General features: G+C 38.2%; 1 long non-coding RNA gene across 1 annotated transcript in view; it reads right to left on the reverse strand.

The window, feature by feature from the left end:
* The window catches only part of LOC144322212 (uncharacterized), a 38,326-nt gene extending 22,064 nt beyond the window's left edge, over positions 1-16,262 (reverse strand). The window contains exon 1 of the long non-coding RNA XR_013387786.1: positions 15,686-16,262. This is a non-coding gene — a long non-coding RNA (uncharacterized LOC144322212). The remainder of the gene's footprint in view (positions 1-15,685) is intronic.
* Between the last annotated feature and the right edge of the window lie 10,012 nt (positions 16,263-26,274).

Here is a 26,274-nt window from a genome sequence, read left to right on the forward strand (position 1 = left end):
GCTCAGTGGGGAGTCTGCTTTTCCCTCTCCATCTGCCTCTCTCCCTGTTCATGCTCTCTCTCTGAATCTGTCTCAAATGAATAAATAAAATATTTAAACAAACAAAAAACTGGCAGATGGTGGCTACACTTATAGTGAAAATTGAGTAATGTATAGAATTGTTGAATCAAAATGATATATACCTGAAACTAGTCTAACTTTGTATGTTAATTATACTTCAATTAAAAAAATAAAATGAAAATCTTTTGGAAAAAATCCAGAATAAACCTCTCCATCATTAAATTCCTCTGTAAGATATTTTTGTGTATTACAGAAATTGAGTGAGATTTCAGTTTTTCATGTTTTCTCCCCCAGAAAACAAGGATATGACAGTAAGTTATATACATTAAGTTTTTTGTATCCTGATGCCATTTATTTATATTTATTAAAAATTGAATCAATGAAAAGTATATCAGTAATATGAACTTTTGGTCCTGTTGGGTATTCCTTAGCATCTGGAATCTGTGATATTTACATAAAATTGTTCTTGAATCCTTATTCTATAAGTTTTCCTTCCATCAATAGAATAGAAATTTAAAATGTCAGCCATGATTGAAATTATGATTTCTAGTACTCATTGGTATGGCCTTTTAAAAGTATAGCTAACTGTTCTATTCTCCTCTTCCAAGATGATCTTTTTTTTTTTTTTTTAAGTTGATTGTCTTGAGCATCTATAGGGTCTATATTATAAGCGAGTGCTTGTCAACTTAAAGTCAATGAGACTGATGGCATATCACCCCATGTACACCAAATGTAGAAAGAACATCCTGCCATGTTATGGTTGCCAATTTTGGAAAGCTAAGGAGGGCACTGAATATTTCATTTTTTATAAAAATCATGTTAAATTTCCTTGTTTATCCCAGATGACTAGTTGAGCCAATGGTATCACTCGGATTCAATTCCTTGAATATTGGTTTATGTAAATCTACAATTATATGCAATATTAACTGAATCAGGTAGCTATTGTGATTGTTTCAAATGTGCACATACATTATTTTCCCCAAGACAATATGATAGATATTGAATTTCTGTAGACTGGCATGAAAATACTATATATTTCTTTGCACCATGTTTAACTTTTGTGGTACAATTTATGTATGTCATATACATTTCCTGAAGTAACCATAGGTAACTTCTCTGTTTTTGATGCCCGATATAGTAGCATTTGATATAGGATCTTTTCTATATTTCTAATATATTAAAGACAACGTATATATTGCTCCAATTTGCATAGAACAAGGTAAATTAAATTGTCTTCGATTACTAGTTAAGCATACTTATTTAAAAAAAATTTTAAAGCATACTAAATCTCCCTTTCTTCTTCTACTCTGTCCCTCTCTCCCAAACCTGCACCAGTTTAGCATCAATGTTCCATAGGGCCATTTCTAGTTAGTTAGGTTTCCATCTATCCTTCTAGTTCCTTTTCTTATTACTCTTGTCGATAATTTCTTCTCTCCAACCAAATTAGATTCTTTATTTTTTCCAGAATGGTCACTGCATTCCTTCTCTTTATGCACCTGTTAATGACTTGTGCTTTTATCTCACCTAAATAATTCCTTCCCATTCTTCAGAATTCCATTCAAATCCTCTCCTGAAGCAATCAAGATTTTTTTGTAAAAAGTCAGACTTGTAGTAACAGATTGTAGAAGGGTGGTTACTAGAAGCAGGGATTGTGAGGGAGACTGATCAAAGGATACAAACTTTCAGTTATATAATGAATAAATTCTGGAGACCTTATCTACAGCTTGGTGACTACAGATAAAAATAGCGTACTGTACACTTGAAATTTGCTGAGAGCAGATCCCAAGTGTCCTCACTATTCACATACAATGGTAACTGAGGGAGGTGATGGATATGTTAATTAGTTTGATTGTGGTAATCATTTTACAATGTATCCATATATCAAAACAGTACATGCTATACTTTAAATATATACTATTTGTGTTTGTCAAAAATAAAAATGTAAAGAAAAAAAACCCCTTCCCTTCTATTTAACATAGACAAGATCAAATAGCTGAGACAGATTGCTTATTTCATTCACCAGACAATTGAATATATACAACTGACCCTTGAGTAATGTTTGGGTTTGGGATGCCAACCCCCCTCACAGTAAAAACTCCATGTATAACTTTTGACTTCCTCATATTTAACAACTAGTAGCCTACTGTTGACCAAAGGCCTTACCAATAACATAAATAGCTGATTAACACATATTTTGTATGCTATATAGATGATACACTGTATCCTTAGAATACAGTAAGCTAGTGAAAAGGAAAATGTAGATTAAGAAAATCGTATGGGGCACCTAGGTGGCACATTTCTTTAAGCATGTGACTTGGCTCAGGTCATGATCTCAGGATCATGGGCTTGAGCCCAGCATTGGGCTTCCCACTCAGCAGAGAGTCTGCTGGAGATTCTCCTCCTGTCCCTTTACCCCTCCCTCTTCTCATGCTCGCTCTACCTCTCTCAAAATAAATTTAAAAGTATTTTAAAAATCATAAGGAAGAGAAAATATATTTACAGTGCAGTTGATACCTGAACAACATGGATTTGAATTACATGGATCCACTTATACACAAATGTTTAAAATAAATATATTGGAAGAATTTTTGGAGTTTTGTGGCAATCTGAAAACTCACAGATGAACCACATAACCTAGGAATACCCCAAAATTTAAGAAAAAGTTAGATATGTCACATATACATAAAATATATGTCAATGCTAATCTATTTTACCCCTTACTACCCTAAAATATATACAAATCTATTATAAAAAGTTAAAATTTGTCAAAACTTATACACACAATTATAGACTTTACAGGGCACACCATTTGCAGCCAAGAGAAAGGTAGACAAACATAAGGATGCAAGATTAAATCATAACTGCATAAAATTAAGTGTAGTACATACTGTACTACATATAAAAATATCATAGCCATCTCCTTTGCTATTGCGGTGAGCTCAAGGGTTGCGGGTATTGCCTAAAATTCCACATGAGGCAAATCATCTCTGAGTAAGCCATTTGTCTCTCTAGTAAATTATGCATCCCAGTAAAAAGTGATCTCTTGTGGTTCTTGCAAATTTTTCATGTTTAGTGCAGTACTCTACACCTCGAGTGATACCATGAAATCCATACAAAGTGCCACTAGTGATGCTGGAAGTGCTCCCAAGGAACAGAGAAAAGTCGTGACATTACAAGGTAAAGCCTAATTGCTTGATATATACCAGAGATGGAGGTCTGCAGCTGTGGTGACCCACCATTTGAAGATAAATGAATCCAGTGTAAGGACCATTGTAAAAAAAAAAAAAAAAAATTAGAAAAGGAAATTCATGAAGCTGTTGCTGTAGCTAGGCCAGCAGGTGTAAATACTTTGTACTTTTTGTGAAATACCCTTTTATCTCATTGAAAATAGAGCTTTTATGTGGGTACAGGGTTGCTATGAGAAAGGCATAGACTCTACCAGGATTCGAGAAAAAGCCAAGTCGTATGACAACTTAAAGCAAAAGGAAGGTGAAAGGTATAAAGCTGAAGAAGTTAATGCCAGCAAAGGATGGATTGATAATTTTAGAAAGAGGTTTGGCTTTAAAAATTGTGCAGATAACAGGAGAAGCAGCTTCTGGCAACCAAGAGGCAGTAGGTAAGATCACACAGACCACTAGGAAAATCATGTAGGAGAAAGGATATCTGCCTGAAAAGGTTTTCAATGCAGACAAAAGTGCCCTATTCTAGAAAAAAAAAAATGTCACAAAGAACACAAAGAAGGGAAGCAAGCCCCAGGATTTAAGGCAGGAAGGGATATACTAACTCTATTGTGTTTGTGCAAATGCAGTTGGGTTTATGATCAGTATTGCCCTTGTTTGTAAAGCTGCTAACCTCTGAGCCTTGAAGGGAAAAGACAAATACCGGTGCCCCTATTTTGGTTGTAGAACAAGAAGGCCAGGACTATGAGAACCCTTTTTTTCTGGACTGGTTCTACTGATGCTTTGTTACTAAAGTCAGGAAATGCCTTTCCACTAAGGGCTACCTGTTAGAGTTCTTTTGATATTGAACGATACCCCTGGCCACCCCACAAGTTCAACACCAAAGGTGTGGAGTGGTCTGCTTGCCCCCAAACACAAGACCTCTAATTCAGCCTCTAGATCAGGGGGTCATATTCCTTAAGACCCACTGCACATGATACTCAGTGTAAAGATTATCAATGGTACCCAAGAGAATCCTAAGAGAGAGAAAATTGTGAGAGTCTGGAAGGACTACATCACTGAAGACTTCACCATTGTCACAGAAAAAAGCCACAAAAGTCATCAAGCCTGAAACAACCAATCCCTACTGGAGAAAACTGTGTCCAGATGTTGTACATGACTTCGGAGTATTATGACAAAGCTAATCAAGGAAGCCATGAAAAAGATTACGGATAGGGCAAATGAGGTGGGGGTGAAGTGTTGCAAGATACAAGTCTTGGAGAAATTCAAGAGTTAATAGGCATCCCACTGGAGGAATTAATGGAAGAAGACCTGGTGAAGATGAGTGCTTCTGAACCAGTGCCAGACGAGGAAGAAGACGTAGAAGAAGCAGTGCCAGGAAACAAATTGACATTAGACAATCTAGCCAAAGAGTTCTGATTACTCAAGACTACTTTTGTCTTCTTGAATGACACAGACCCTTTGATGATGTGGGCACTGAAACTAAAGCCAGTGGTGGAAGAAGGATTGGTACCATATAGAAACATTTTTAAAGAAATGAAAAAGAAAAAAATCAGACAGAAATCACAATGTATTTCTGTAAAGTTCCATAAGTGTGCTTGCCTCTCCTGCTTCCCTCTCACCTCCTCTACCTCTTCTGCCTCTGCCACCCTTGAAACAAAAAGATCTACCTCACCTCTTCTTCCTCTTCCTTGGCCTACTCACCATGAAGACGATGAGGATGAAGATCTTTATGATGAACCACTTTCGCTTAATGAATAGTAAATCATCATCATGCCATACACTTAACAGACTTACCTTTTGTGCATGTGCATGTCTTTGTGGGAAAATCTAATAATTATAAGCAAGAATCATGTGAGACAAGTTTATGTCATCATCGCCTAAGTATTTATCATGTGAACATTGAGTGCAAGACTTGTATGGGAATGGACAGCCTGTTCTTTCTTCATAGGCATAAGGTGAGTGATATTTAAGATAAAATTAATAATGTGTTAGTTTTCTTACTGTCTTATAACTTTACTTTCAAAGAATGACATTACCTTACAGTATGCCTCTCTCTCTCATCATTGGAAAGACTGCATTTCAGCCTCTTGTCTGTCACAGGTAAGTGGTTTTTAAAAAACATAAAAATGTTTCCAATACTGTATTTTAAGTATGACTCTAAAACTGTATGCCATAAAAATTTCATCATGATACATTCATTGGTGTATCGACTAGGTTACCGTTACGCCATCATATTGATTATACTAGGCTACATCAAAGCCATCATATCGCTGCTTTTTCATTATCAATGCATGAATCATTATACCTGTAAATAAATATGAATATCTTTTTCACATTATCTTTTCACTTTTGATGTCTAGTGTATGTATAACATCCTACTATGTTTTGTATCATACAAGGCAATATTGATGTAGGTATTAACAGATGATTCTTCTTGTAAATAGACAACACAAACTTATGATAGAGTAATGTAAATGTATTTTCTCCTCCTTTTGATTTTCTTAGTAACATTTTCTTTTTTCTAGCTTACTTCATTGTAAAATACAGTATATAATACACATAATGTACAAAATATGTGTTAATTGATTTATTTATGCTATTGGGAAGGGCTCTGGTTAACTGCTGGTGATTAGTAGTTAAGATTTGGGGAATAAAAAGTTATGTGTGTATTTTTGACTACACAGGAGTCACTTACCCCTACTCCCCATGTTGTTCAAAGGTCAACTGTACTATACTGTGTTTATTGAAGATAATCCACACATAAGTGGACCTGTGTAGTTCAAACTCATGTTGCCCAAAGATCAAGTGTACAGTTTCATAGAAGACAGGAAGGAGTAAGCCAATAAGTAAAAAAATAAAAAAATAAAAAATAACAACATGCCATTTTGCCCTTCTCTAACAATTAAAACCATCAATAAAAATCTCTCTCATACTTTTTGCTGAGCCAAGATACCACACAGCCTTCTCAAAACGGGTCCACTAACAGAGTCGAGGCAGGATGCGAATGGTAAGATCAGAATCTGGAACCTGGTTCTACTTCTGCTTGCATCCCTAAGTAGCCATCTCAACAGAAGATTCTATTTGAAATGCGATAATGCAGATAATGAAAATATAGACCTTAGATATTATAAACATGCATATAATACTCTCTCAAGCTGTTATTTTAATCTTCTACTGAGATATATGCAGTGATGTGCTGGTTTAACAACCAGTCCTCCAGAAAGAAAAAATGTGATTCAGAACATTTGTAGATTTCCTTGGTACAAATATTCCCACCTGGCAAATTTCAAACTACTTATGGGCCATCACGAGGCATATGCTTGAGAAGAGAAGAGATGCACAGTAACACATCGTTAACCAGTATTATCACCATACAGATGCAGTAGGCATAAAAGTACCTCGAAGAGCATAGATAGAGAACAGTATAAGGTAGCAAATGGATTGTAAGTATTTATGACTTTTTGTTTTAAACATAAATGTAATTTGATATTTATTATTTAATAATGATTGTCTCTAACAAATTACTGAGACTTAATTGGCTTTCATGAGCAGGTACTACTTGTCTGTGGCACACCACTGGGATCATCCACATTTTCTTCTCCAAATACATAAGTGCAAGTGCTGTGTTTGAGTAGTGTACTTCAGTGTTGGCACATAATAAAACTTAATTACTGTTTTACTTATGAACTGTGATGTACTTAAGAAGGCTATTGCCTTCTCAGAAGGCAATATCAGAAGACTGATTGCTTGAGATATTTAAAAAATATAGTTATTCAAAAAGCATTTATTGACTGCACACAATTTGCCAGATACTCTGTGAAGCTAAGATAGAAGGAAAAACATCATATGGGTTAATATTAATCATCAAATCCTCAAAGGCAAACGATCAGAAAAATCTTGTCAATTCTTTGGTTGTTCCTTTTAGATCTTCTGCCCACACTTGTAACTCATCAGAGGAATGGCAAGATCCCGTGGCAAAAGTTGCTTTGATCCTCAGGTTATAAGTGAGAAAACTGAGGTTTTGAGACATTGGCTGTCTTGTTCAGGGTCATTTCATGAATAAGGATTAGAGCCGGCAAAACTTTTACTTAGTTTTTTTTTTTTTTTTTTTTGGCAACAAAGCACTTTCTGCCCTCCTTTTTCACATAACACGTGAACATTTCAGTATAATATTTTTAACTATGGCAGGCTAGAAAATCTTTTTTTAAAAGATGGAGAAAAGCTGGTAGTATATTATATGTAAATCTGTTTTTCAAATAAAAGTTGCCTTGACAGTTTTTATTGGACTGCTTCCTCATTTACACATAATAGAAGGATGAATAGTGATGTGAAATTTGAGGGCAAATAACCACAGGATATGAAATTCTTTTAAAGGGGTGGGTTATAACTGGCAGTTGGGCATGTTAACTTTGAACCAAATGGAAAGTCAACTCTAACAAGATCTCCTTCTTCTTCTTCTTCTTCTTCTTCTTCTTTACTTTTTTTTTTTTACTTTTTATTTTATATAAGCATTTATATTACTGAAGTAAACCATAATTACTTTTGCTTCTTGATGCAAGAATCATACTACCACACATATAGCACAAAGTATAAAAAAATATTTCCTCTGGGATTTCAGGCTCAAGTTTAGAAATAAAATTACCAGCCCATTATCATAGAGGCAGGGCAGATACTGTTCTGAGTTTTGAGTCCAAAAAGCCAGATTCATTTTTCAAGAGGCTGCCAAAGAAGAACCATGAGATGTTTAAGAACAGAAGAGAGGGGAAAGAAGGTAGGATCTTTTTAACAGTCCATCATTTGGAAATACATGCTTAGTGGAATCATGATGTAAAACTCTATTGAAATAAAACTGGGAGAAATTCAGTAAAAAATCCAATAAATCCCATATCATACAATGCTGGCCCAGATTTGCATTGTGATAACATTAAGAGAATTTTCAACTTTGGAGAGATGTATTCCCAAGAAATTAGTGAGAGAACAAAAATAATGGGACAAGAAAATTTTCAGAAAAAATAAAAGCATAGAAACTACAACCAGCATGCCAGTCGTGGTATGATTCTCTGACCAAAGTCTTTTATTAGAAGGATCCTAGAAACACACCCTAATGAGAAGATTCACCCTTCACTGAATTTTTATACAACATGACTATTTACATGGTAGGTCAATGTCCAGGTGTTAAGAGAAATGCAGTGACCAAGACAGTGACTATGGGGTGAAGAGCAGGGTCTCAACCTACCCATGTCAAGTTGAAAGTAAAGTCTTCTTTCTGGGCAAGGCACTCTGCTCCAAGCCACAAAAGAACTTGTATAAGCCACAGCCAGAGAGGGCATCGGCTTGCATTCAAGGAGGGGAACTCTGGCTATTTTTGTCCACTCTGTATTCTAAGGAGCATGAAGCTTTGCATCATGGACCCAAGGAAAGAAAAGTAGGGATGACTGAAAACTCAGAAGGGGCTTTAAGGTTCAAATAGAAATCAATGAGCAAAAAAGAAAAATCAAGCATCTTCAGATATGTCTAATTAAAAATAAAGTCAACTCCTATTTTTTTAAATTATTTATTCATGAGAGACACAGAGAGAGAGAGAGGCAGGGACACAGGCAGAGGGAGAAGCAGGCTCTCTTCAGGGAGCCCAATGCTGGACTTGATCCCAAGACCCCAGGGTCACGCCCTGAGCAGAAGGCAGATGCTCAACCCTTGAGCAACCCAGATGCCAACTCCTATTTTTGATACATTCTTCCCTTCCATGAGGCAACAGTGGTCTTAATTTTTCCCCCAGAACAAATGGAGCCTCTGTGAATTTTGTAGGCATTTCTATGCATTGAAAGGGATAGGCCTAATAGTCTTCTAGGCTCTTTCTTTTTGAACACGTGCATGGTTGTTTAGACCTGTCTAGTTAATAATAATAATAAACTGCAGTGGCATGAAGTAGCCTGGCACTTCATTCTCAGCCCCAGCCTGTAATGCAGCAGAGAAAATCTTGTTGTAATCTACAATGAGGAAACTGAGACAGCAATTTCCTTGCTCAAAATATAGTCCGTTTGTACCAAGTCATGACTGATGAGCATCCCAGACCTGTCTTCAGGCCCAGGCCCCGCAGCTCTGCCACACCATGGTGCTGTTCTCTGATCGGTGATCAGGCTTGTTGACATGACAGGGAAGGTTCGTTTTTGGCTTCTAGGCAGTGTGGCAGTACATTCTGGTACAGTGGGGCAGAATTAGACTCTACTGGGTTACCTCTTTTTTCAAACACTCTTCAAAAATGGGGCAGCATCATGGGATGGGCTAAAGGATGATTACAAAAGCCTTTTTCTGACAAGGTCTGAATCACAAATGGCACATCCAGAAGCTTATATAATTACCTCCTTACCACAATGAACGAATTGCATCTTGATTATAATATGGATGATCCTAATTCGTGGTAAATTTAACCTGGAGGAAAATCGTATGCTGAGGACTGGGAATCATTTGACAGTCCAACAAGTGCAGAGAGGTTCCATGAAGGAAGAGGAATGGATCAAAGACACTACTGAAAGCATATATCTAAAGAATTTTTATTCCATTAAAAGACCAAAAACATACTGTAAAAAACCATATATACAGTATGATCCCATTTTTGATTTAGGAAATACTACCTAGCTCTGTTTGTGTATGTGTGTGTGCGTGTGTGTATAAAAATATAATTGGAAAGAAATATGAAAAAAAAGGAAAGAAATATGATTGAGTTCACAACATATTGGTAGTGTGGATTTTTCCTCTGTGATGTGACGTGGTTGCTTTATGAATAATTTTGTTATGTCCTCTAGCATTGTGGTTGTGTTCTGGAGGGAACAATTGGATTTGATTTCCAAGTTGCTCACTTAATGTGTGGCCCTAGGTACCCCTTGCCTTTGTTGTTTCAAATGTAAAATGGGAATAATATTAGTATCTACCTCCTGTGTTGCTGCTGAAATAAAAAGGGATCATATAAATAAGTAACAAACTACAGGGTCACTGCACATAGTAATCCCTTAAATATGGCAGTTGCTAATTGCATTTTCTTCTTTTATACATTTCTGAGTTATTCAAAATTTCTGAAAGGCTTTGTTTACTTTCCTCATCAGAAAATAAAAACAACAACAAAAAAGAAAAACACAAATGCAGAAACTTTACAAAAACTGTTGGAATCAATTTAACTCAATTGATAACCAGTACTTGTCGCTAATTGACCAGGTTGGTTTTTTTTTTTTTTTTAAGATTTTATTTATTTATTTATTTATTTATTTATTTATTTATTTGAGAAAGAAAGAGAGAGAGCATGAGCTGGGGGAAGAGCAGTAGAAGAAGGAGAAAGAGAGAATCTCAAGCAGATTCCATACTAAGCATGGAGCCCAAAGCTGGGCTAGATCTCATGACCTGAGCTGAAACCAAAAGTCAGATGCCTGACTGACTGAGCCCCACTAGTTGCCCCACTAGTTGACTAGGTTTTAATCTAATTTGATCTAACAATAACTTGGTAAGACAAGGTATTCTTTCCTTCTTGCCTAGATCCTGAGCCAGCTTCTCACTAATAGTAAGAGTCAAGAAATGGAATTGCAGTTGAATCTAGCTGTTCCCAAACTGACATGTGTTCTCAAACTAGTTTCCTTACCAATTCCTTTTCAAAGGGGTATTCCCTAGCCTCATTGTGCCTACCTTCCAAGGTAGTTGAGAGAGAAAAATAAATGTCAGAAGCAATTGGGGAAAGAGTAAAGTGTGCACCGAGGCATAATGGGAATTCAGGAAAAAAGGTCAGAGTGTCTTGGGGTAGTCTGAGGGAGGAGGTGGAAATTGCATGAAGCCCCGAGGGATCAATATTAATAATACAGGTTAAAGGGATATGCCTGTAAAGGCATTTGACTAAAAAGGCCATAAAGTGGCAGCATTTCCTGCCCGTCAAGTCTCCAAGGGTTATTTTTTTTTTTTAATGAGTGGAAAAAAATTTTAAATGTTTCTCCAGTTTTACCACTACCCTTTCTTTCTTGTGTTGCCACCCTCCCAGTGACTTTTATTATGGCATTAAAATATTTCCCAGGCATTATCGCCATCTCTACCCAGTGACAGCATTTTAAAGGGGTGAGTAGTGGTGGCAGTATACAAATAAAAGACGGAGGAACCTCTGAAAATGCAGTTTCAGGACCTCCCAGCCCCACACATCCGCATTCCACCTCGCGGCATCGGAAGGCCCATGCAGACGTCCCAACAGGATTCTCCTCCCGAAGTAAATGCTTTCCAATTCCATAACTGCACAAAATGCCCTGCCGGAGTGCAAGGCTCGGCTGTACGGTCGTCACCCTCGTGGCTCTTTGCAACGGAGAGACTGTTTTCATTATAAGAGGGAGGCCAATTCAGGCCAAGCGAGGGAAATGTGGATGCCATTGGATAATAAGTGAAGGTTTTAATAGGCCTCTGTTGATTTTGACATCTTGATTCCTTGCCCACTGATCTTAAGGTAGTGTAAAATGGTTGGATACATATTTGAAGGAAAGTGCTTTGGACAAACCTCCAGATGACCTCGAAGTTCCCATTGATATGGAGGTTTTGTAGGAATAACTACCATTTCTCAAGTACCTATTATGCATTAGGTTTTCATTTATTTGTTCAATAAATATTAAGTACCTATTCTTTGACAACCGTGGAAGTTATAATAGTGAACAAAATAGTTACTCCTTGCCATTGCGTGGCTCTTGGTCTAGTAGAGAGACAGTCAATCAAATTAAATATATGGTAAGTGCCGTGATGGAGGAGAACTGTAAGGTAGTTGGAGAATAATATCAAAGGAATTGGGCCTACCAGAATGATCAAGGAGCAGGCATTAAATAGATCACATAGTGTGAGGGAGCCTGGCCAGAATGAAGGATCCAGACTTCCAGGAAGGCCGGTTTGGCTTCAGCAGAAGGGTCACACATGAGGGCTGAAGCAGAAGGGCATGCAGAGGAGGGAAGAAGCCAGATCATGCCAAATCTTTATGATAATCCACAATCACAAATCCTCCTCCAGCTCTGGGAGTTCGACCCTATCCTCATTTTGCAGAACAGAAAAATGAAAGTGAGGAATGGGCCTCAGCTCACATGGCAAGTTGGGGCCAGAGGTGGGGTTGGAACTGCATTCTCCACTTTTAGAGCCCGGATTTGCAACCCTTGTTCCCAATGATTGACAACTCTATTTTGACACATTGTCCAGTGGGTGATCTCTCCAAATGACCCAATAAAGACTACTTTATTCTCTGGTTCCAGGGAAGCCACTGCTGGCTGCCCCATGGCAAATGGTGTCTCTCCTGCCATAGGAAAGAACACTGCTGTGCTCTCTCACCTAAGAAAGAGGGCTGCTTCACCCATCAAACTGGAATCCTTGTTTTGGACAGTATTTGCTTTTAAGGTTTCCAATCAAAGCCATCCATATTCAGGGCTTCCTTGGATGACTGTGATGATATTTTTTTTTTCAGAAAATAAAGTTATATTATTTCATTCACATGGGACTTGTCTTCTTGTTTGTAAAGCAGCAGTAGCAACACTGCTTGTGTGTCATGTAACAAGTGTTCTGCTGAAGCAGGTTACACACATTATTTCATGGTGGCCTCAACGAATCCACCCAACTGGGCAAAGACATACGATTGTTCACTCTTGACAAAGGAGGACCTTGAGGCTCACTTAGTTTAAGTGACCGGCCTCGGGTCACACAGTTTCTAAGTGACACAGGTGAGGTTTGAGTCGAAGAGACCTGATTCCAAAGCCATGTTTTTAACATAATGTTGCAAAAGTTCAACTTCTAAAAGAGAATTAGTGAAATAAAAAATCTCCTAAAAATGCTGCCTGCTAGTATGTACTATAATTCAATAGTAATAATATTGTTAAACAGGGAAGAACTTGTCGTATAAAGATTCTCAGTGGCTTCAACACCAATTATGGATGCTTTAGGAAGTAAGTGTGATTTCCCAAATTAAGATATCAAGTTCAAGATGCAGGGTTAAAAAATAAAACAAAAACAGAAATGATGGGCAGCCCAGGTGGCTCAGTGGTTTAGCACCTGCCTTCAGCCCAGGGCCTGATCCTGGAGACCTGGGATCGAGTGCCATGTCGGGCTCCCTGTATGGAACCTGTCTCTCTGCCTCTCTCTCTGTATGTCTATCATGAATAAATAAAATCTAAAAAAAAAAGAAAGAAAGAAAAAGAAAAAAAAAACACATTAAAAAGAAAACAGAAATGACTTGCTTCCTAAAGATGAAGATGAAGGATACATATATTTTGGGGCTGTGTGTGTATGTGTGTGTGTGTGTGTGTGTGCTGGGGGTTGGAAAAAAAAACAAATGAGTAAAAGAATTATTCTATTTTGGTAATCTTTCAAAAATTACGTGATTGTTTTTGAAGTTCATACGGTAAGTTGGTGGGGATAGGGAGACCACCTTAAGACACAACCACAGAGGCGCCTGGGTGGTTCAGTCAGTTAAGCATCTGCCTTCAGCTCCCTCATGATCCTGGGGTCCTGGGATGGAGCCCACATCACTCCCTGCTCAGCAGGGAATCAGCTTCTCCCTCTACCCCTGCCCCCAACTTGTGCTCTCTCACTCTCTCTCACTTTCTTTCAAATAAATAAATAAAATCTTTTTTAAAAAAGGACATATCCACACACAGAGAGCTGTTAGTGTCTTTCCAGTGCTGTTTTGTCCTTACTAAAGAAGAAAGGTTTCCCTTCACAGTGCATTTACGTCAAAGTTCTAAACCTTCATCATATCAACCTTGTCAAGTCTCACTTGTTGAAATGAGTGGGATTTGAAAACTCCTGAGTGTGCTACTACATTTTCTATTTATGTTCAGGGAATACGGCTGTGTGAAAATGAGGTCAAGAGTTGTATGTGTGTATGTGTATAGGGGGGTGACTAGAAATTGAGGGAGAAAGAGCTCTAAATGAGTGAAACTAAACAGATGAATTGTTTCAGGTGGTGGAGGACAGTGGTCTCCATAAAGAGTGGGACAAGGAGTTTGGGAAGAAATTTGTTTTATTTCTTACATTTTAAAATGTTTACTGCCCTATTTAAATTACTCATTACATCAAATGCTAGAGTTTAACTGAAAGAAGCCAATGTCTTTGCTTTCAAACTATATACAAGTAAAATACGACCTTATCTTCATTGAGATAACAATAAGATGGTTCTTGGGGTTTTTTTTTTCTTTTTTCTTTTTTAGAACTCAGCCAGAGACAAAGAAGTTATGAAAAAAGTGAATACTTTCATGAAGATTTCTTAACTTTCAGAAAATGAATTCACCATTTTTTGTCAAATTTGAGAAAATACAATTCTAAAACTAACCCTGATTATGTAAGCTCAAACTATATAATAGAATGACCAGATGCATTTTAGAGGAGGTAGGGATTGTTTATCGAGGGGAGACACTGCACATGACTGTCAATTTCTATTTCCATAATTCTTAGTTCTTTTCTCTCTATAACTGAGTACAAGTGAACATCTTTCAGGCTTCCCAAGGAACTTAGATTTTTTTCAAAAAATTTAATTTGGGGAAGATGTCTCTTAAACAGCAAATTTCTTTTTCAAGGAGAGACCAAATGTTTTCTTCTAGTAGTCAGTAGAGGGAGCTGTTGGCATTTGATTTGGCCTCATAACTCGACCTGGAAGTTCCCTTCTAATTAATTCAATGTTTGAAATCAAACCACCGTTTAAATGTAATGATATTAATATGCAAGGATAGACATGTAAACGTGGAGATTTTCCATTCCCATTAAACTTTCTACACAACCACATATTTCTGGTTCTTCTGTGGGCCTCTTTTAGAGAGCTTATGTTATAGAAATGTTGGCTGCTATAAATTAAAGCTGCTCAGAACTGAGTTCATGCACCTAGGCAATGATTCAACATTTCGAAGACTGATTGCAAGTCAAGAAAAAAAGCAGCTTCTTTCTCCTGCTCTATGAAGAAAGAAAGAAAGAAGGAAAGGAAAGGAAAGGAAATGAAGAAAGAAAGAAAGAAAGAAAGAAAGAAAGAAAGAAAGAAAGAAAGAAAGAAAGAAAGAAAGAAAATGAAAGAAAGAAAGAAAGAAAGAAAGAAAGAAAGAAAGAAAGAAAGAAAGAAAGAAAGAGAAAGAAAGAAAGAAAGGCAAAACAAATATTTGACCTGGAAATAATACTTGAAATTTTCAAAGAAAAATTAGCATGTACTAGGTTTATAATAAATTTGAGTATCTTTAATCCAGGGGGAAGAATTTTCCATAGTTAAATTCTGGGTATATTTGATGGTATCCTTGTGATAAAACACAGTATATTGATTTTTCTTATATTTCCCTCCACCCCAGATTCATGTCCATCGCTGTGGGTTTTTAAAGACTTGTTTCACAGCCTAGTATTGAAAAGATACTTTTCCTTTGTTCCTATTTTTTAGTTAAAATAGATCACTATGTAACAATTTCCAAACACCTAACCGAGTTGGACAGAGAGCCGGGAAGTGATTGTTCTGGTAGCACTGCTTCTCAAACAGCCCAGCCTGGGAGAGTAGATAAGTCCCCCTGGAACGTTGAGGAACATTGGAGAGAGAGTTAGAAATAATCATTCTGATACAACGGAGTTTTTCTGTCCTGAAATGAACAGAAAAATAAACTAGTAGATATTTAAACCAACGATATTGAAGACCTGAGATTGTACCAAACTTGAAATGGAAAATTACTTGAAAAGATAAATAAGAGAGTGATGTTTGCCTTGATGGGCATTAACAAATGATCACTAAACACACCACCCAATCCTTGCTGATAGACGTAGGATTTCTTCATGTATGTACGCCGCAAACCTAGCAGAGATACAGGGCTCGTTGTGTTCTCAAGAACAGAAAGAAGTGCCATTTTCTGGGGACAGCACAGAACATTGCAATTTGCAGATTGAAGGCTAAACCAAAGTCATTTGCCTTGTTCACAAAAACACCAAGCAGAGCTTCTTGGAAAGAAAAAAAAAAAAAAAGGTGTTTTTGTATCTGAATGTGGACGGTGTTTTATGCTATTTCCAGGTAGTGTGTGTTCCCTCAAATGGCTCATGCTCCTCCATGTGTCTGGCTTGGTCTATGTTTTGTGTTGATTTCTGGGCCTTGCAATCAACATTAATTTTGCTGCTCTTTCTGAGAGATGTTGTTAGGGGGGAAAATGAGCCACTCGTGCAGGTAGAGTTGAAAGACAAGGAACAAAAGTGCTGGATTGTACTCTTGAGTGCCTTAGATAGCTGAAACAAAAACACCCGAACGCTATTAGACATATAATTTTAGGTGAAATTGGGTTCCATGTGAAGCATTAATTTTAATAGAGACTTTATATATAAGCTCTCGTTTGAATAATAATGTAAAATTAAATTTAAATTGTAAATAACGTCCAGATACTAGTCGTTTCCTGGCTCAAATTCTTTAGCACATATGGTGCTAGCATAAGCTTGTGCCTGTCTGCCTACTCTGGGTAATTTTGCATGCAAATAGTTTTAGTGCCTATGTTGAGGTGCTAAAACGTGTTTAGTACACTTGAAAATATTTGCATTGCAAAAGGAGACTGAATCTCCTGAGGAAAATCAAATTGATATTTTGTATTAAGAGACCACTCTGGGCACTGCATGGCATTCTTCTATGGAGACTTCTGTTTATAGTGCAAGTCACATTTTTAATTGACCTTTAGAAGAGAAGGTCTGGCTCCAGCTTTGCCAGGTTTATAAACCGTCGGATCATCTTCTGGCAGCATTCACCATATTAATCAGTAGAGCAGAGAAAGCTGAGGATAGAATCTACTTGCCTTGGCCGGACTGTAGCCTTTCAGGCCTCAGGTTGGTGGATTGGTAGGATAAATATGTTAATTATAATTAAAAGTTTCAGTTGAAATGTGCCTAACTAATTAGCTAACTAACTAACCAACTAACTCAGGAAAGGCTTTAGCACAGTGAAGCAGCAGTGGATGCTGGGTGTGAGGCCGCACACCCGCTCCCATTTGCTACACTCCCATCTGCTGCATTTACGGGAACCAGTTCGTTAAGAGTCTGAATTGAATCCAAATAAAATGCATTTCTGATGCAAGCCCGATGACTGGTGCCATTCTACGCTGCATTATGTCAAATTAGAGTTCGTTTGGAAAAGAGGTTACAGAGATTTTACCGAAATGTCACATGCGTAGAGCATCGAGGTAGAGTTCTGCACAAAGTCAACATCCGATTTCTAGAAACAAATCAACCTCCTTCCTGATACAGCCCTTATTCACCAAGACCAATGAAAATCTTGGACCCTCTAATCAAGTAATAAGGAAATTTCACGAGGCTTGTTAGGAAGAGGTTTATAGAACTTTCCTCAGAACCATCTTTTCAATGATTGTAGAGAATTTTACTTTATTACATTGACTAATTCAGGTGTAGTAACATCCTTAGAAAATGAAAGTTAAGTTTAGTATCCATGAAGTAAACAGATGATCCAAGGTCTCCAGGAAGAATTCAAATTGTGGGACTTCTCTGTCTGCACCACCTTCCTCGGCGGAGAAATGATGCCAGATGGAATCCTAATACCTCCCATTGTTGTAGAGTGGCTCTATGGCTTCCAGCCCAAGCACCATGCAAGAGATTGCCTATCATAGGTGCTTATATTGGCTGAAACTCTGGAGTTTGATCCAGATTTTCTCCCCATATTTTACCCTTCCACACGTAATATTTTATTCCTTCATCCCTGCCACTTCCCTCAGTATGCAAGGTGCAATATTTTGTGTCAACGTATAGCCATAGACAGGTAGCAGGCAAAAGCCAAAAGGAACTCATTATGAATACAAACCAGGAAGGAGGGGTTGACTCACTATGTTAGTGAAACTCCTGTTTGCAATCTATTTCCTTTAAAGCAAGCTTTAAAAAAAATAGCCCTGTTGTCTGTGGGATCAGCCTGGCACATCAATCAATCCATTAAGTAAGTAAATAAGGCAATAACTAAACAATAAATCATTTTGAATTTCACGCATGCACAAACCTTTTGATACATAAATTACCAGAAAGGTTTAGATTTGGATGCTGCAGCCTCTTTTCTAATGATTTTGCCTAGAAGAGAAAGAACTATTCTAAGCTATGGTGCATTGCTCCTTCTGGTCCTCAGATCGCGGGTTTCTCTGCACCCCTTCGGTGGTTGTGTGTATGATGCATGGCATGGGAGTTGTTTGTGCACGCGCGTGTGTGTATGTGTGTGTGTGTGTGTGTGTGTGGCGTGTGTGGGGGGGCATGCTGTTAGGGGGAAGCCTCTCACACATTTCTACCATCACAGACGGTGGGCAAACAGCTGTCTCCACAGCTGAGGCCACTGGAACTGCTCGCGCTGCTCCAGTAACTCGAGAGCGCACGGCTGGTCCCTGGATGGCATGGAGCACTGTGCCTGCAGCAAAGCGCCAGAGCTTTCCCGGGGCTGAGCAGGCGGAGACTTTGCCACCAGACACAATAAGCATCTGAAACGGGGTCTCATGAATAATTCATCCTTGGTGTCCTACGAAACAAAGAAATGATATGTTTGCTGGTAGATAACTGTGTTGTGGCATTTGTAAATCTTTTTGAATTTGGAGTTGATCATGTTTCGTGTTGGTAGAGAAATATGTTTTTTTTTTTCCTACCCTAAAACAAAAAGTTGGGAGTTCAATGCGATAATCTTACAGTGAGGGTCTTCCACGAATAGGATGGATTATACTAATTTGGCTCCTGTTTTAGGAATTTTTAAAAATCTCATTCAGTGAAGAGGGATGTTAAAATGGTTTTACTGCCATAAAATCCAGCAGGATACCCAGCTCTCAAGGAGATTATTATTTTTTCCTTAGTAGGCAACCAGCCCACTTTTGCTAATGCAAGTTTCATTACTGTAGACTAAAAAACAGTGGTGCCTTTAGCACACCCAGGAGAGCATCAGGAGGAAGAATTCTTCACTTTCACTAAAATATTAGTAAAAATGATACTTCAGTGAATTGAGCCCTAAATTGTTTTAGTGACAGTTAAATACCCACTAATTTAACACTAGTTAAATCGGCAATAAAATGACCCCCAACCGAGTTGAGCCAACCATCCTATTTTCGGCACAATAGTTCCGGACCTAATGCCAGTGATCTAGAAGGACCACTGGGTAGACTTTATGCATTTGCATAACAAACACTTCCAGTGTTGTATAAAGTAGCCAGCTACTCAAACTTATCATAATCAGGATTTATAATTAGTATTTGTGTATTCATTTCATTTATTCTTTAATATCTGTGTACTCATTTCCCTGAGAAAAAAAAAAGATATCGATTTAATAGTTCTTCATTGTCTTTGAAATGACAACCTGGCAAAACAAATCCTGGTGATGTTCTCTGTCATCTCTCCAATAATTATCTCAAATCTGTCATCTATTATTCACTCACGCTTTCTCCGTGACACTCTTCCCCCCACTATCTCCTGTAGTCTCCCTGGCTTTCAGGTTGCCCGGGAATTATTGTGCATCCGTAAACCTCACACAATCTGATATGTCTGGCAGGGAAAGTCAGAAAGAAGGCACATTGATTTCACTGAAAGGAAAAAAAAACAAGCAAAAACAAAATATGGATCTGCCAATTATATGCTGGAGTGAAAATACAATTCCTTCTTGCTTTCAGGTGAGGGAATTGGCAGTTGGAGTCTGAACTGGTAGGTGGTGAGCCCTCCAAGATAAAGAAGAGTAGTGAATGCTGTGTGAGTGCGTTTGTGTGTGTGTGTGTGTGTGGGGGGGTGTTGTGGATGCTGGTGTTTGTCATTTGTTTCCTGAAGCTCCGATAATGAACCAGATAGGAGATGCACAATATACAAGCAGGTGATGACTACTTCTCTTTACTTTGGCTGTGTAGGATTAAGGCTGTAAATAAAATTATGGTGGTACGTGTATTGCTTTGTACTTTTGAAAAGGTAATTAGATTTCCAGTGGAGCTAATAACAAGGTAAGTGGTAAGAATGGCCTGGGCCAATGGAATAGCATTAGAAACCGAGGTGACAGCCTGTTTGACCAAAGGCAAACAAAGCCTACGAGGTCAGAGGCAGAGTCTAATAGAAATGTCCCTCACTTCCCATGGACTGCCTTGCTGCTCCACCACCTCCTGCACACTTCGGGTTAGCGGGGGGCAGCAGAAGTTGCTCACGCCTCCTCTTTCCAGGCTTCTCAAAGCTTCTTCGGGCTCAGTCAGCTACTGAAGGACACCAAGTCACTATGACTTTCCAGAACATCACCACCTGGGCTTCCAACTTTTGTTTCCAGGATGTAAAAGAATCCTTTACGGGACTATCAAGCAAATCCATACCCCTAATGTAGTATATTATTCCATTTCAATATATGAGAATGAAAAGGAAATTTAAATAAAAGACATTTAAGGATGTGTGCTGTGATCACACAAATAGTAACCATAGGAAAGAAATGTCAGGAAGTCAATCAACAGCTTAGAACATTGATGATATATTTACAGTTAAAAAAAATGCACACACGCAACAGGGTCTCTGAATAAAAGAGACTTGTATTTCTGTCTCCACCACACTGGGGTTATGATAGACATTTGAACCTCCCTGAATATATTTCCTCGTCTGCAAAATGGGGACAAAAATACATACCTCACAGAGTACTTTTATAAAACCGGAACTAGTGATCTAATATATGTCAAGTGTGGATGGTAGTTTGTAACAGTTGAAGCATGTCTGAGTCACCTGAGAGCTTTGAAAAGCTACCAATGCCCCCTTCCACCTCTGTCCAAATAAATCTGAACCTCTAGGGAACAGGCCTTGGCATAAGAGTTTTTAAATGCCCCCCACCCCCCCACCCCCCGGTGATTCCAGTGTGCAGCCAAGGATTTGAACAACTGATGGAAAAGCTTGAAACTGAATGAACTCTCAGTAAATATTACCTAATTCTTCTTGTTCGTGTGATATGAATATTACCTTAGTCAGGACACGGATTTTTATTCCTGAAAGGAATCCTGAGGCCAGTTAATCCATGTTCATGCTTCGAAGGTAAAGAAGCTGAATCCAGGAGGATTAGTGACATGTCCATGGTCATATGGCTAGTGGTAGAAATGAGACAACAGTTCCAGTGTTCATCCTACAATACTGCACGAAGTTGCCCTCCCTAGCATAGCTCTTAAGATATCTCAGATAAGGCTGAGCTCCATCTTTCCTTTTTCCTTTTCTCAACAGTATTTTTCCTGCAGTGAAGATATCACTAATGGAAAGGATTACACCCTCAACTCTTGCCTTCATTAGCTTGGCCCTAGTAGCATCTATTCATAGAAACTTTTGAGCAGAAAAACTGAATCCCAGCAATGCTCTGTGTGGAGGGCACATGCATATGTAGTTTGGCTTCTGAGAGTGGATGTCATAATGCTCCTCCATCTCACTGAGCATTTCCTGTGTGATTGATATGGAAAATCTGAGCAATTTACCACAACACAGTTATGAGCCATCATACAGGTGCATTTAATTTTTAATTACTCTTAAAAATGTTTTTAATAATTAGTAGCAATAACCACTAATTGGCACGTAAGCTATTCTTGCACCAGCAGGCAAACTGTAGGTTTACTTCTGTACACCCACACCCAATCAACTGAAAATTGCTTCCATGCTTATTTTATAATTACTGTGCTTAGTGCTGTTTGCATTGTTTGGAAGCTTTTATAATTAATTGATTTTTTTTTTTTTTACCTCTGAACCTGTACATGGAACAGTAAAGATCAGTCCTTTGCTCAGTAACATCTTATTTACATTGAATTGTGTAGACATACATAAGGTGGAAAGTGATGGGTTTTGTTTTTACCTGCCAAATAGATTTCCTTTGGTTTGACGATAGTGGGACAGATCCCACGTAGAATATGAAACTTCTCTGGCTACCTCCTTGTCTTTCTCCTCAATGTGGTTGCATTGTGGCACAATTACATTTTTAGGCAGATTTTTTCAGCCTCCATGTACCTTTATGTCATCTGCATTATTGATTTCGAAAATATTTCTGGGTAAAGAGCAAAAATTTGTGGAACGTCTGTATTCAAGTAAAGGTCATCATAGTTAAAGTTGCATTGTTAGTACGTTGGGCATCATTCATGGATTTATACTTGTGCCTGTAATTGTGCCTTTGATCTGAAAGTGGCAGGAACAGTTAATCACTAAAGAAATCATGAAACAAATTGAAATTATTGGTATGGTAAGCCATTTTAGAAAAAGTGATAGATCTGCCAATGTTTTCATAGTAGTAAATGGCAAATAAAATTTTATGATGAGAGGGGCAAAAGATAAAAATTGCTTTGTAATTGTAGGTCATTATGTACTGGTTATAAACAGAAACTGGATGAAGGCATGGGTATGAATATTGCTCCTTTTATTTATTCTCTCATTCAGCAAACAGTATAAGGAATACGATGTGCCAAGCAATGTGCTAGAAAATGGAAATACAAAGGGAACAAGACATTGTAGGAAAGTGTGGTCTTGGGAGTCAGAAAAAAACGGAGTACGAAAATCTTGATTCCACAACTAAGTAACTGAGACACTTTAGGAATATCATTTTGTCTTTTAGAACCTGATTTCTGTCATTGGAAAAGTGAGGACAAGGATACCTACTGTGAATACTCATTGTGAAGATTAAATGATGAACAATGATACATAAAGCACTTTGCACTTTGCCGTTGTGCAGTTTTTTACTGAATGCATGCATGCCATAATTTTAATTAGATCGAAGAACTCATAGTCCAGTGAGTGAATCACATCTATCTCTTCCAGAGTTCTTTGATTGCAGGCACAGAAACAAATTCTGGCTGCCTAAGCAGGTGAGATGTTTATCGGAAAGCTATTGGGATATGCATGGGATCAACTAGAAGGCTGGAGAATCAGGCTTGAAAACAGAAGAACTAGGGTACCTAAGAGTTCAAGTCTCAGGATCACGCCAACAGTCTTACAGGGCATCACCAGTGAACAAATGTATTCCAAATTTTTCCCCTTGTGCTTTCATCTTTGTTCTCAAGATTCAAAGTCTTGGAAGAAAGAAAGAGAGAGGAAGAAGAAGAAGAGCAAGAAGGAGAGAGAGGAACTAATGGAGCATGAGCTTGGTCATGTCCCTATCCCTTAGAAGGAAAGGGTAGGATACCTTGATTTCTAGATGCATTGAGACAATATACAGCAAAGGAGAAGGATCTCTAATACACACACACACACACACACACACATACACACACACACAGGTGATGGGTGATTAGTAAAGTGAAATCAACACAAAATATATAATGCAGAATCTGATTACAGTGGCTTTATGGACATGTGATTTGCACAAAGGGTTCCATGCTAAGCAGCTCTTACATTTGATTTGATGCTCTGTGCCACCACTTTAAAATTCTTAATAATTTATAAACCAGGGACCCCACATCCTCATTTTGTTCTGGGTAGTGCAAATCTTGTAGGCAGGCCCTGATCATATGCCCTATGGTAATGATCTATACAAAGCTCTGCAGAAGTACAGAAGAGGGAGAATGGCCAGGAAAGGATTCAAGGAAATGCCAGGGAAGGGGTTCAAGAGATAAGAATTAAAGTATCAGTCAGTGTTTGCCAAGTGGAGGAAGGGGCTAGAGGATTCAGATAATGAAAACCTAGAAGCAAAAACCACCAACATTTCTTATGATCAGGATATTAAACATGATTTTGGCATAATTTGAAGTAAAAGTCATCCCCTTCAGAGTGGTAAAGTAAATAACTTACTATTACAGATTGGAGAAAACAAGTCCCTTTCACTCTCTGTATGTCAGTGCCAAGCAGTGGAGGGGACCTGTACAAAGCTTGAGAAGAATCCCACCAGAGCTCAATGAACCAGTGTGCTTCCAGGCCACTAGAAATGTGTGGTTTAACTGTCCTAGCTTCCTCCTGAAGTCACTGGAAGCAAGAACTGTTGCCAGTGCAGACTCCTATCTTCTTGGCACAAAACTCATATGTTAATGGCTGGGCTTTTGAGTGGGACGGTAGAGAGAATAAGCAGAGCAGTTTAGCTTTGCTTTCCATGTGTTATTTTAGAATTGATGCAACTCTGCTTTTCAGTGTTTCCTGATACCAAGACTTTTTCCATTCTTTTATCAAACATTTTTATAGAACTGTGGGCTTCTAGCCTAACACTTTTCCAAAGCATGAATTTCCTGAACATGTCCAACAAGTGCTCCTTCAGCCTTGGCTGGAATACCTCCAGCCCATTTGAGTTTTGGATAGATCTAATTGTCAGAAAGTTCTTCCTTCTATTGAGTTGAACTTGGACTCTGAGTAAAATTCATCAAAAGATGTTTTGGAGTCCCTCAGATTAAGCCTGATTTTTCTTCATCGTGCAAAATCAAAAATATATTTTCTAACCCCAACAGTGGAAATTTTCTTTGCTATTGGGGCCCATATCAGTGGGAAAATACATATAAGGTTTCCTTTAAAGAAGCTCCTTTTAGCACCTTGAGAACAGTATACTATAGGGTAGAGCCTGAGAGGATCCTCCTATGAGCTGAAGAGGATTATGTTATTCTTCCGAGATGGCAAAGGCCTGAAAGTCTCTCCTCCAGATTCATTTTGCCTTCTGAACTTCATACTCTTGGTGGGAAACAACTTTTTCCATTCCCTTTATCATTTGTAATGTACCAGGCTCATATCCAGCTGACTCCATTGCATGAGAGACAGAGCAGGTCACAAACACACTTGTGCCAGGAAGGACAGCCCAGACATTTGCCATCTGTGTCTCAGCTTTCTCTAGTTCTGTTCTTGGGTTGCTTGTCTAGGGACACACCCATACACGCTCTTTCCCATTCCCCTGGCAGTGGAAAGAATTGGCACGTTGCACATTAGGTTTTCGAGGGAGGCCTTATTTTACAAGATTTTTGTAAATTTTAGTGAAATTTTTTTTCTAATGTGCTAATAAATTATTTTCTGGAGTGGTGAACATTCAGATGCGTGTGCTAAAATTAATCTACTTGATTATAACAACAAGAGCATCTTCATGATGACATTTTGTTTTGCTTTGTGGGGAAATCAAGGCATCAAGTTAATATAGGTATCAAGTCAATGCCTAGAGGCTCTTTCCAGAAGTATAAACGTTCATTGATTAAAAGGTAATTAGAATTGTACATACGTGGATATTTGCCAAAGAGTCTTATTGAACAAGGGCCTCTTCCATGACCAAGAACTTAATTTCAAATATCATGTCTCCTTCTCTTTAGTTGTCTTGCAAAGTGCTGCCTCGTAATGCTGAAAATCAAACTATAACATTATGCTCCCTTACCCCTTAAGTATCAGTTTCAGGAATACAATACAATTTTCTTTCCTTAATCTTCTCTTTCTCACTCCCTATACCCTAATTTTCTTTGTACAATCTTCCCCACTTGATTATTTGATCTCTGGCCAAGGTAGAACTTTACAATGCAATCATGATGAGCTTAACTGGAACTTACATGAAATTAGCAACAGATATAGAATATCAGGAAAATATAAGGTAGAACAATTACAAAAAGAGCGGCTAGACTGTTTACAGAGCGCCTACTATGAGTCATGCCTTTTGATGGGAATGATACATATGTTTTCCTTCATCCTTGCAATGCTATAAGATAGGAATTATTGTTCATATTTTAAAGATAAGGAAACTGAGGCTCAAAACTTTTAAGTAACTGTCCCCAGTTCGGGCTGCTCTTAAATGATGGAGCTGGGGTTCACCAAACTTTGAAAGTTGACAGTGCAAGTGAAGAAGTGGTAAATAGAAAATCCTAGACTTGAAAGGCCTGGCTGAAGGCAATCTAAATTTGCCTGCATGACTCCCCAGTATACTACTTTATGGTGCGAGGGGATGTAGTGTACGTGTATAGCTCACATCTTTTCTGGTGTAATCTAGAAGTCCTTAAATATTGAACCCCTAGGATATTGTCATAGCAATCAAGATTTTGGTAACAAGTATCTTATATTAAGCCATTGCAGATTGGATGACAAGGCCCTTGAAGCATAAAGCTAAAATTGGGGTGCTGGGAAGCTCAGTTGGTTGAGCATCCAAGTCTTGATT

This window comes from Canis aureus, chromosome 10, assembly GCF_053574225.1.
Source record: "Canis aureus isolate CA01 chromosome 10, VMU_Caureus_v.1.0, whole genome shotgun sequence".
NCBI classification, from domain to species: Eukaryota; Metazoa; Chordata; class Mammalia; order Carnivora; family Canidae; genus Canis; species Canis aureus.